The sequence below is a fragment of the Ixodes scapularis genome, unplaced genomic scaffold (assembly GCF_016920785.2).
Source record: "Ixodes scapularis isolate PalLabHiFi unplaced genomic scaffold, ASM1692078v2 PGA_scaffold9__187_contigs__length_104089568, whole genome shotgun sequence".
NCBI lineage: Eukaryota > Metazoa > Arthropoda > Arachnida > Ixodida > Ixodidae > Ixodes > Ixodes scapularis.
The window spans coordinates 37215565-37227646 of NW_024609884.1; the positions used below are offsets into that span (position 1 = coordinate 37215565).

A 12082-nucleotide genomic window follows, 5' to 3' on the forward strand; every position below is an offset into this window, starting at 1 on the left:
CGTGTGCGTGTGGACATGTGCTTTGACTCTTATCGTTGTCTTGCGGGTACCGACTTTGTGTTTACGTGATGTTTTGACGGAGTCGTTAGGTTCCATTTTTGTAGCGTTGTCACCGTCGTGTTGATTTGCCTTGATGTTGTGCGACGTAATTTTGACGCCTGGTCTCGCTGCCCGTGGTGTGTTTACTGTAACTCCATAGGTTTCGCACCTCTTTCTCTTATTATGCCGACGTTTCGAGTTCGATCGCATTTTTTGCTTACGCGTCGTGATTTGTTTGGTCCCCGTTTTAAACCTATTACTCCACTATGCACTTTTGTCAACATAATTGTTTTTGTCCCGAAGTCATTATCTGCCGATTTCGAGTAGTCCGTTTTCATTGTCATCGGGGGAGCAATTCGAAACATGAAGGCACGATATGGCAGGAAGTGCTGCCACCCGACGGTGGCGGCGGAAATCGACAATATTTTCGAACATCGTTGATCCAACACGAGTTTTTGTTTATTTATTTTAATTATTATTATTTTTAGAAGGAGGAAATGTTGGTTTCCCGTATTGCTCTAACATGGACCTAGTTTGCAAAATGGATTGTACCCAGGCTGAGTTCGCACGTAGCAGAGTTTGTCTTGAATATTAATTCTACTCTGTCCACTTTCGTGTTTCTTTTTTTTTTTTTCTTTTTTTTTTTTGGTTGGGGGGGGGGGTTATTTCTTGCGGCCGGGGTGTGAAAATCCCCTACAACCGGGGACGCACGACTATGGACAAGCTGTTGGTAATATTCTGCCAGTCTATTACTCCCACATTTCCCTGGTTTTATTTTCTGCAGTTTTCATTGTTATTGAATGGCCATCACAAGTGGGTGCTCACCATCTCTCTGATACGTAATATGATTCTCCTGTCCGTTTTCTTCATCTTCCCCTTCTCAGGGTTCACAAATAAGTCATTCCCTGTCCTATCCAGCTCGCCTGCACTCTGCCTGCAAACAATGGTTTTGTGTTGCAAGCTTCCCTCGAGCATTGTATTTTATTTTCCTTTCGCTTGCACAACTTTTCTTTTTTCTTTATTTGAAAACTTCTAAATTCACAATCAATGATAGCGCAACGCCTATGACGTTTTTGAATAGTTCAACGACCCTTGAATAGCTGTGAATTGTTTTGTTTGTTTAGTTTTGTCCCTGTTGACGTCGATTGCAGCATTAGCTAATGTGTAATTCTTTTCTTTCGATGGACCTTGAACTCTGTCGAAGTTCCTTGCACTGCTACGGCTTACTCGCAGGGAGCATTCATTTAACAACGATTGTGATGTCTTTGCGCTGGATTCGTCTTTCGTCGTGTTTTCAGTCTGAGACACGTCTCATCTTGCCTCCTTTGCTCAAACCTCCTTTCCTTCGTATCGATAGGATCTAGGGTTACCGCAAAAGGACATTCCATGCAGACAGAACGTCCGTTTCGACTGCGATGTCGTCACTGTAGCAAACGCTCCTTGCATTTACAATGAGAATGCACGAAGCGAGTGATGCTACTCCGAGGGCAGCCATCTTTTTGGCGTTTACAGCAACATACGTTTTACTTGCGTTTATCGAAACCCGCAATCTAAACATCCATCGAGGCTCCTTTTCTGTGAGCGCTAACCAGGAATGCGGTGATCCGCCAAAGTCGTGTGTGCGCTCATCTGTAAGTTTCGCGTCAGATTTGAGGCTCTCTTCGCATTGTTGGAGTGGGGTCGTTGTTTGCCTTCTCTGATGCCACAAGTTTCTTGCGAGATTTGTTTCAAAACTCTGTTCGATAGTCCGGCATGTTAGCTATTTCTCCGGTTGCGTTTCGGGGGTCATGTCGTCGAGCTTGTCTCTGCACGCCCTATTTCGGGCCTGCCGCGCCACAGCGCTCCCTCGCGGCCGATTTTTTTTTTTTTTTTTTTTTTTGCGCGTTTTTTTTTTTGCTGCTGGGAGGCCCTTTTGTAATGCCTTACAAAACGACCTCACAAGGCGCTGGCACGGAGCTTGTTTTGAACTCCGCGGCCCTCTCCGAGGCCGATGCATCGAGGGTTGCGCTCCGCATGCCGACCTCCGAGGGAGAGAGAGAGATCCCTGGAGCGCCCATGTTCTCTCCAGTGAGGTTTTGTAAATACACTCGGAACTCCTTTGTCGGGAAGCCCAATAAAGGACCGGTAATTTGCGCCGAACAAAAGCGCGGGGGTTGGAGGGGAAGCGCCGTCGGCGGGGGGGAAAGCATCGTGAGACAAAAGGCGGCCCAGGCGGCAGCTGCACGTGCTGTTTGCGCGCTGTGCGTGCCTGCTTTCGCCGACCTCCTTGCCCTCTTTGCTCTGGCTCGGGGCAAGCCTCTCCTTTTCTTTTGCCGCCCTCTGCCGTCTTTCTGTTTTCTCTTGCTTCGGTTCAAAGCAGGAACCGAAACGGAAGCTGCCGAGAATTACAAACAGGGCTTGGCGTGGCCGGCCATCTGTGGCGGTGCCTTTTTCCGCGGACTCCGTTACGAACCTGTCCATCGTGTTCCTTCTCCGTGCGCTTCTCCGCGCCGGGGTGGCCCAAGTTCGTCGCGGTGCCTTTTGTCCACGCGGCCGGCTGTTTGGGGCATTGGGGCCACATTCCCGGCGCTCTCACTCCTGTGAATACAAATCGTTAGCGTTGGAATCGGGGTTACTTTTCGCTTCGCACCCAGTTCTTCCTCCGTCGTGTTTCGATCTGATTCCTACGGTTCGTAATTTAGATGCAGCAAAAGTCGAGCGAAGCGACGGGCATTTAGACGATCTGCGTGAGGCCGGAGTTTGTTCTCTGTCAGTGCGGCGCCCGGCTTTTTAGTAAGTGGAGTTTGTCGCTCTTTGGCCGCCGTTAAACAGCTGACTATTTGGATCACGTACTCGGCGTATACCTACTGTGTATCCTTGCGTCCGCGTCTTGCCGCTTGCAGGACGTGTGCACTAGACGTCAGACAGTTCAGTTATCTGCTGGAGCTGCATGCTATACCCGACGAAACCTTCCTCTAACTGCACCGACGAGCCTCCGTCCTTTTTAAGCCATCGCACCTTGACGGCGCCGCGGGCGCGGCACCTCGCCCGGTTTTATTCTCCCGTAAACGAGAGCAGGGTCACACCTGGTGGCTCCGATAGCCCGTTCCCAGTTGAGCGATCCTCGGCGTCCGCCGATCCTGGTTTCGTATGCGTACGGACCACTTCCGTCGCGCCAGTACAGCCGCCTTCCAGACGCGAGAAGCTAAGTTCTGCGTTGGCACCGCGGTTGTCACGCCGGCCGAGCGCGGTGCCTGGGCCCCGGTCGAAACCGCGGAAAGTACGACCGCGTCTGAGGCCCGGCGGCGGGCCCACTGCCACGCGGTCGCTGCGCCGGCGTTCGATGTGCGGCCGGGCATGCGCCCTCGGCGTGGCCGACCGGAGCGCCGCTTGCCCCTGGCTCGGCCGGCGCCCCGACGCCGGCCAGTCCCCGGTCGAGAAGCCGACGCGCTCGGAGCGGTTGCCTCGCTGGCTTCTCCGAGGCGCGCTGTCACCCCTTGCGCTTGTGCAAACCTGGGAGGCGCCGACGGAATAGTATCGCGCCTGCAACGACCGAGTGCCACAGTTCCCGCTCGTTTGCGTCCAAATAGTGTCAGCGAGGCTTTAAGGGGTCCGCTCTTGACCTTCTGGATAGTTACGATGCTTGTGTGTGAATTACCTCCGATATTGGTGAGCCGAATTGAGTACTTGGCAGATAGATTCATGGCAAAGCAGCGTTATTGGGGGAAACAAAAATATATCCGACTTCACTTTTGGGTTTTGTCCAGTCTTGGACTAAAATTAATCCTTTAAGTTAACTTTTTTTTTTTTTTTCTGGGAAAGGTTGCCGTCTTGTTTGTTTCTTGTAAATTGCCGGCCGGATTTGGATAAGTTTGTATACGCAATGGCGAGATAGTTTCATACAGCATGCTTTTTGATAGGATTTCGTGGTTCGTTTCCCGCTTGAAATATTTAGAGTGCGTTTGGCTATCTATACCGAGGCGAACATCTCATGATCGCTTTGACATAGGGTGTTTTTTTTTTAGGCTTTACAGACTGTTTTTTTCCCTTATTTCTTTAAAGCCGCCCAAGCTAAACAAATCCAGTTTGCGTGGGTTATACAGCCAGTGGGGGTCATAATATATAGAAGTTAATTGTCGGGATAAGTCGGTTAATTAACTCATATTTGGTAATTCATTTTTTAATTATGTTTATTTTTTTTTAATTTTCACGAATTAAAATTTTAAATTTTCATTAGGCAAAACGCGAATCGTGAAGATTAGCCCACCTGGCCGTATAGAACTCACCTGCACACACCGCATTAGTGTAGCCATTACGGTTTTTTGGGAAAAAAAATCTGTAATGCCTAAAGCACGGGAAAAAAAAGAAGAAAAAAAAAAAACACCCTGTATACACCAACTTAACTTTGACGTCAACTGCGGCGGCGCTGCTGTCGACACTGCGCATGCGCAGATGGGCGGATTTGGTTAGGCTTGGGGGGGGGGGGGGGGGGGGGGGAATCTGGGGAGTGGGTGGGGGGGGGGGGTTCTTACGGCCGCAGCGTTGCCCGGATCTCTTTTGTTGACCCAATATTTGCTGTGTCGCCAAAAACTAAACTTTGGCCCGCACCTGGTCTGGGCAAACGCGGGCAGGCTTGTTTGGAAACAGCACGGTGGTGTTTCTTGCCAGGTTCAAGAATTGCAGCTGGCGAGAAAGAAGGATAGTGTTCGGCATTTCACCATTTACAATCGGCACTATATACCGCTCTTAGGTTTTCCCAAAAGTCATCTCGACCTTTGTTTGCTCGGCTGGATGTCTCACTTTTGCAGCTCAGAACAATTGCTATCAAGGCTTGTTAACCGCACGGCTTCAACCCTTTTTACGGTACCTTTGATCATGCGCACTTATTCGGGCCATTTTTGTAGCTTTTCTTTTTCTTTCTTTTTCGCATTTTGCTGTTTAAGTCAAATGTCCGCGGCGGCTTGTGTCATCTTCGTTCAGTAATTACTGTGCTTGGTTAGCGCGTGCAAAATTTAAAGTGTACACTGTTGCATGTTGCTCGTATAGACACAACTGATCTGCGGAAACGTCCTCTTTGGTATGCAGCTGTTTTGATTTCTTTTCGTGTGCACTCTGGTTCTCACTGTCCAGCAGTGAAAGCTCGGCGAGACCCGACCGGTTTGGATGGCAGTCGACGCGCTTGCTTGATGTCCCAAGAAACGGGATGAAAAACACTTATCAGCCCTGAGAGCCTTACTTAAGTACCTTTCCTTCCGGCGCTTAAAGTGCCGATGATCTCGGGCATCTCTGGGTTTTGTAGTCTGACGTGTGTTCTGGTAACCATATGTTAATTTCTCTTTTTTCTGCGTCTCGATGGCGGTGGCTGACACCGAAAGCTATGGAGGCGCAGTCGGTCGACTTCGAGCGAGTTCCGTAGAGGGCCGAGCTTGTTGACGTCGTTGGCATTAATACCGTCTCTGCCGAGTTAATGCGTTCGCGGCTTCGATATCATCGGGGAAGAAAACAGGGCCCTCGAGGTGCTCGTCATTATCGCTGCGGCTTTGAAAGCGCGTCTCTTCGCATGAAACTTGCGGATTGATAATGACGGTCGTTTGTATTTCTCACACGACCGCAACCTGTTAGCAGAGTGCTGTGCTCCCGGTAATATATAGGAGCCTCAGAGTTCTCTTCCGGAGTTCCATTGGCATAGCGTACACATTGATGCGCTGGTTCCGGCTTTCAGTGTTGCTCGGTCGTATAGTGTGGCGCGCAATTCTAATTAGGCGCTACCTCTTCCTTCTTTTTTCTTTTTTTTTCTTTTCTTTTCTCTTGCCACGAGCGTTTATTTCGTGTGTTTCCGCAATATATTGTATCAGGTTTCGTTCATCCTTGTGTAAGTTGCCTCGCCAGCGTTCTCTTTTTTTTTTTTTATTTCATCGTAGAATTATCTTGAGGTTTCTCATATGACGACGTTTAGTGTTGGTTCTTTGGCCCTCAGACGCAGTTGCCACATTGATCACACGAGAGATAGCGAGGCCTTTTCGTAAAGGCCATTTTCTTACCTTGTCCGCGTCCTTTGCATTGTCTCATTTATTATTATTACCCATCTGAGGGAGGGTATGCAAAAACATTTTCACGGGTTTTTTTTTTATGTCTTTAATTTTTCAAGATTAGTAGGTTTATCAGTTATATCTTAACAAAGGTGTACCTCATAAGCTGGAGGGTAACTTGACGTCTTTCCAAGCCTAAAGTGGATACTTGAAATCAACTTTTTCTTCTCGCGTTACGTGGTGAAAACATGAACAAGTGGTTATTTTTACATTTGTCTTTATTGGGGAAATTGCTAGGTATAAGTTTAGATTTGATCAATTAGAGCTTTTGCGCAAGTTCTCATTTGTTTTAAACCTGCCTCGTTAGCAAAAAAAATATATATATATATATATATATATACTTTAAAGACCTATTCTTTGCGTGCCCTTCGATTAATCTCTATGACGGATCAATAATTCAAGCTGGGGGTTACTTCGCACCATATTAGTTCTGGTTCCAGCGGTTGCATTTTCCGCAAAGTTGCTTTCCAGGTAGAGTTCTGCACTGACGACTTGCTTGATCAATCTATACAATCGGGCCACTGTCGAAATTTGGCTAGCAGGTGGACGGTCTGCTACCAACACGTCTGCATCACTCGTAAGCTACGCAGACGCGTTCCTTTTTTAGCATACGGTATATCGAACTTGCTCAATGCGTTCTGGTACCTTGGCTGCGTAACGCTTTTAAAAGAAAATGCTCAAGTAGGTGTTTCAAGGAGACAACCCGTCGGATACAGTCCGAGTAAACAACGGCAGTACCTTTTGACCCCCAGGAACTGCAGTTGTACTCGGAAGACGATCCTTCATGATGTTATCGGTCGTACGGGAGTGGTAAAACGACAAGGAAAAAACAAAAGTTATATCTAGTATTGCAATGACTTCCGGCGGCAGCGATAAAAACAGGTATGGTGCGGGTTTACGAACGAGGTGGTGTACGATAGGCACATTTGTTGGGCATCTCTGAGTGGCTCTGGGCTTTTTCTTGATACCGTCTTAAGTATTTGAGACACCTGGATGTATTCGAATTGGTATCGTTGCGGTTCCACACGCACACAAAGAAAATAGGGGAAAAAAAAGCAGCAGATTTTTTTTTTCTTGTCAGAACTCGTCACTTGTGCATCGCACAAGCTGCTATCAATTAAAGCGGAGTCAATGCCAGATAAACTGAAGCATGATAAACGTACTTTGTTTGACTATGTACTCCTCATATCACTTCTCTGTGGCGTGTGAAATGGCCATTATGGCGCCCCAAGCAGAGGCCTAGGTAAAAAAAGTAGAGTTGTTTCATTGTTGTTCAACGCTATTTCTTGTTTCTTCAATTATCTGCTTTCGGAATGTCGAGGAAGTCTTCAGCTTGCTTATGCCTCCAGTTTTGTATGTCACCCATTTTTGTTTTGCGACATTTTTACAGTGCAGAAAAGCTCACAAAGTAATGCTGGTCAGTGTAGTTTCATTATAAATATTTTGGGAAGGCGAACATGATGTAATCCTGACTCGACGAGTAATGGTCACCACGCTAGACCACAACCTAGTACTGGCATGTAAAATCTGAAACATGGCGCAGTATACCGACGAACGCGTTATGCTTGTTGATTGATACACTATGTCCCCTTTTATGGCACCCTCAACTGCGTTCGCCCAACTTTCCTTTCATTACCGATTTGAAACAAGTTTGCCGCTTTAACGTGACTCCTACCGAGTTCAAGCATGTTTTCGAGCTTTTGCGTCGCCTACGTCGATCCGTGTACGCGTGATTCGGTTTGCACGACTCGAAGATAAATAACGAAAGAGACGGACGTTCAAGCGGTAAAAATAAGTTAGGATTGTGTAACATAGCTTCATTCCCGAACGTTGAGAGTAGTGAGCGTGCGAGGTTTGTCGGTACACGCACAAAAAAAAAACGCGTTGAATGTCATCCAAGCTTTATTTCGTATGCGCAGTTTTCCTCATATGTATCATCATCCGCTCCATGCGGTCCTTTCTTTTTGGTAGCTAAGTAGTTATGTTACCGAATGGCAAGCTCCCGCGTATTCTAAATCTGCAGAGTATGCACTCTAAAATTGGCCCCGGGGAGGTTTTTGCTACCCACTCACGTCATTCGCAAAGCATCGCAGTGCAAAACCGATTACTTTCCTATGATAGCATCACTTCTTTCAACAGCGGAAAAGCTTCGTGCTCATCGGGTTATGCATGTGGTCAACATGGTACCGCGCCGCACTAAAAGCCGTGTGCGCGGTAAACATTTTTTAAAAACCTTTTTATGTCTGTGTGTTTATTTTTAGAAAGTTTACAGTAAAGATGCGAGGAGCCGCCGCTGATCACCGTCATATCATACAAGCTACATCATACACCCTTAGGGCTGGTTCATACATCTGCGCTTGAGTTATCGACTGCGGCACTACCAGCGTTTATGACAGCTTACCGCGAGATGGCTGTTGGGCACCGAGATCCTTGCAATCCAGCGTACACCGCTCGGGGCGCGAGTATTTCCAGGCTAAGCTGGTTAGGGAACGTCATAATCTAAACCCCGAGACGAGGCGGTCACGCTGAAACGTAAAAAAATGTCCGAGCCAGCCTTTCTTCTTCATTGGGAAGTGCGTGGTTCTGTGCGTCGCGCAGACGGGGGTTGCGTTCCCTCTCCTCTCTTTGCTTGCGACGTTGGTTCGGGGTAGGTGCGCCTAAAGGCCGCCACCAGGAAGCTCTTTCGACAGCGGACGGAGTCCACGCAACGCCCCCCTCTGCTGTTTCGTTTTTTCCCCTATACCGCGGGGGCAATACTCGCGCGCTGTTGCGTGACGCCACATCCAGTTTCTTTGGAAACCTGTGTGGCTAAACAGGGAAATCGAATCCTCTCTGATTTCTTGGTTGGTTCAGACCGCCCCGCTGTCCTGGCTTATATTCTGCGCCCGTTGCTCTCCTCGCAAGTGAGACATGTATCACTTGTAGCGGCCTCTTTATCTCTCTCTTTCCATTTTTCCGCCTTTGAAAATCGGGGTCTTGCTGCTGCGTTCCCTGTGAGGCGATGATACTCTTCTGGCCATGCGCAGCTCTTGGCTTCCTTCGGTTTTCGTCGATATTTGTTTTATTTGTCACGACGTCACAAAGTTTCCGCGATTAGTTTTGCATGCTTTATGTCCGATTACTTTTTCACCACCTTTCTTTTCTAAAGTTATCTTGGTTTAATTTGCCGCGCTGTGTGTCGTAATCAGGTATCTCGTTGCGCAATCCTACGCTTCCTTCACCTCTAAATGGGATCGGGAATTTTTTTTTTCTTCCAGTAATGTGTATGGGGTAAGATACGATCAGCGCGGCATTATTCTCGTTTCTGTTATAGCAGTCTGCACTTTAATAACGAAGTGTATGGACGCCGCTACCTACACACAGTGGAAGCCATTGTTTTCATGCGCCGTCAAATTATTGGCGGGATAAGCAAGTTTTTCCTGTTTACTTAACGGGTTGTATTTCGATTGCGTTTTGCGGGAAATTTAAGCAATATACGCATGCATCGAAAACATTCGCATAAGCGGTTTAAAAAAAAAAGCAAATATTGAAATCAGCCTAGAGACACTGTAGTCTCCAATGGATTTCTGGTTTTGCTACAAAAAGTCTTTGTTTTTTTTTCACCCAACTAATCTGTTGTTTTGAAAGTGTTAAATCTCACGTTTCCCACCAGGTTATTCTATTTTTGCAGAAAATTGCCAACTTTCATATTCCAGACACCCACTTCGGTTAAATGAGTAGTCGATACTTTTCTCCATAGGGTGTGTTCAGAGAAGGATAGCATGTCAATTTGTTTTGTTCACTCAAATTTTTATATGAGGTAGCACAACATGGCCCACACAACGGGACAAGCCTTACTTTGCAAGTTTTTTTTTTCCTTTTCTTTTTTTCTTCTCAAAAAAATTACGTCGCAGAGGAAGTGGAACCAACGGCTTTCCCGATTGTGCGTTGAAGCAACTCGGAAGCCTAAAAGAATAAAGAATATTGCTTGCTACACCATAAATATGCCTATCTCCCTCTCACACACAAATTAGTCTGCTGAAATTAGTTACATTCATTTTGAGTTTATATCTAAAAGTAAACAAAACGACAAACTTGGCTTCTTTAGCAACTGTTTCGCGTTGAGGCATTTTTCGCGAATTGTTTACATATTTTAAAAATTGGTTTTTGAGCGGAAAGTTTTTGTATCGAGTATTTTTATGTTGTGTGAACGTCTGACAAAATGAATTGGCGTTTTACTACTGCAAGTGTTTGCGACCGGAATAATCTTAAAAATCGAAGTCAAAATCTTGAAATATTCGTGCGGCAATTAAAAATGAAATTACGTCCTTAGTATTCTTCGAACCTCACTCAGTGAACCCTTGAGAAGCGGTAAATCGAAATCGTCAAAATTATTTTGTATTCCCTTCATTTAAATGAAAAAAAAAAAAAAGTTGAACCAGGTTTACGTTGCAGTCGATTACGTCTAAAAGGGGGGGGGGGGGGGGGGGGACCTTAACGTTTGTGCATACTATATAGGTTTGGCTGACTTTCTCGGGGGGGGGGGGGGGGGGGGGTGTTTAAGGTTCAGACCGCTCCCCGCCCCTGGCTACGCCATAGGGGTGTTCTATTTGGTTCAATATGTGGACGCTTTGCCACCTTTACAGGGTAGTACTTTAATGTGGGTAGTTTGACGACACTCCTCTAGTTTGATCATTTATTTAGGCATTCAGGCATCGCTAAGGAAGAGTGTGGCATTGTGGAAACTTCTGTCCCGACCAATGGCGGGCGTGGCGGAAGGATAGGCTGGTGTTATAAGACCGAACATATATTAAACGGTTACTATTTTTCTTGCACTATACATTTTTCATGTCATTGCCTAATTTATAGCATAGACGAATTCAAAGATACGGAAAATAAAAAAATCTCCGACACAAAAAGTTGTCGATCATAAAGACTCGCGTTTACGTGCACCGCCGATGTGGTAATGTTAGTAGAAAACAGGGATGGGGCAGTATTTAAGATACAAGTATTTGAAATACGTATTTCAAATACTTTGTGTATTTTGCATTTGCATTTAATTAAAAATTGGGTAATGTATTTGACGTGTGTATTTAAATACTAAAACGTGGGTATTTCAAATACAGTTGTAATTAAATGCAATTTTGTGGGCAAAATACATTAAAGGCACTGTCCAGAGCAGGAAGAAAACTACGTTCTACACCGAATGCAGTGTCTCTCAATCAAGCACAAGCGTTTAGTGACTTTGTGATTATGGTGCTAGTCCAGGGCAAGAATAGTGACGAAATCGACGTTCACAGGCAGACTCGCTAAATAAGTGCCTGTGACAACTTGTGATGCTTTCCAGCCTGATTTCCATCCATATTTTTGCCTGGAACATTCTAAATGCCCGGGTCGTCCAGATTTTCGTAACTGGTGCGAGTTGCAACAATAAAAAATTCTCTAGCTAGTACTGCGCCTCTTGGTCGTCTCGGTTCTTTGTTGGTCTATACCAAAACATAATCGACAAAAAAAGCTGCTTGAAGCTCTGTACTTCTTTCATTTATTACGTCCAAGCTGTTTACATTTTTTTTTTGTGATTATATTTCTATTACGTTACTAGAGCCTCGCACACTTACTCCCGAGTGTGCGATGCAAAATTAAAATGACATACCCGGAAACCCGTTGCTGGTGCCCTGAAGTCGCTGTCGAAAATTTTGAGGAATGTATTTGGAAAAGTATTTGGAGGAGACCAAAGACATTTGGTTGTATTTGTATCTTGTACTTAAGTGCTTTTTTTTCGAAATGTAATTAGATTTGTAATTAAATACATTTTTGACTAAGTATTGTATTTGTATTTCGATACATATTTGCATCTATTTTGCCCATCCCTGGTAGAAAATAGCTCAAGTAAGGACATTAGGAAATTACAGAATAGCGTACCCAGAAGCTTTGCGTGAGCTAAAACTAACGTTGTCATCACTACGCGTGCGCCGAGCCCAAAGCAGGTTGTGGAT

At 45.9% G+C, this 12082-nt stretch overlaps 1 protein-coding gene across 6 annotated transcripts in view; it reads left to right on the top strand.

The window, feature by feature from the left end:
* LOC8029953 (zinc finger homeobox protein 4) overlaps nt 1-12082 on the top strand; it is a 418349-nt gene that overhangs the window by 255317 nt on the left and 150950 nt on the right. The gene's annotated exons all lie outside the window — the stretch shown is intronic.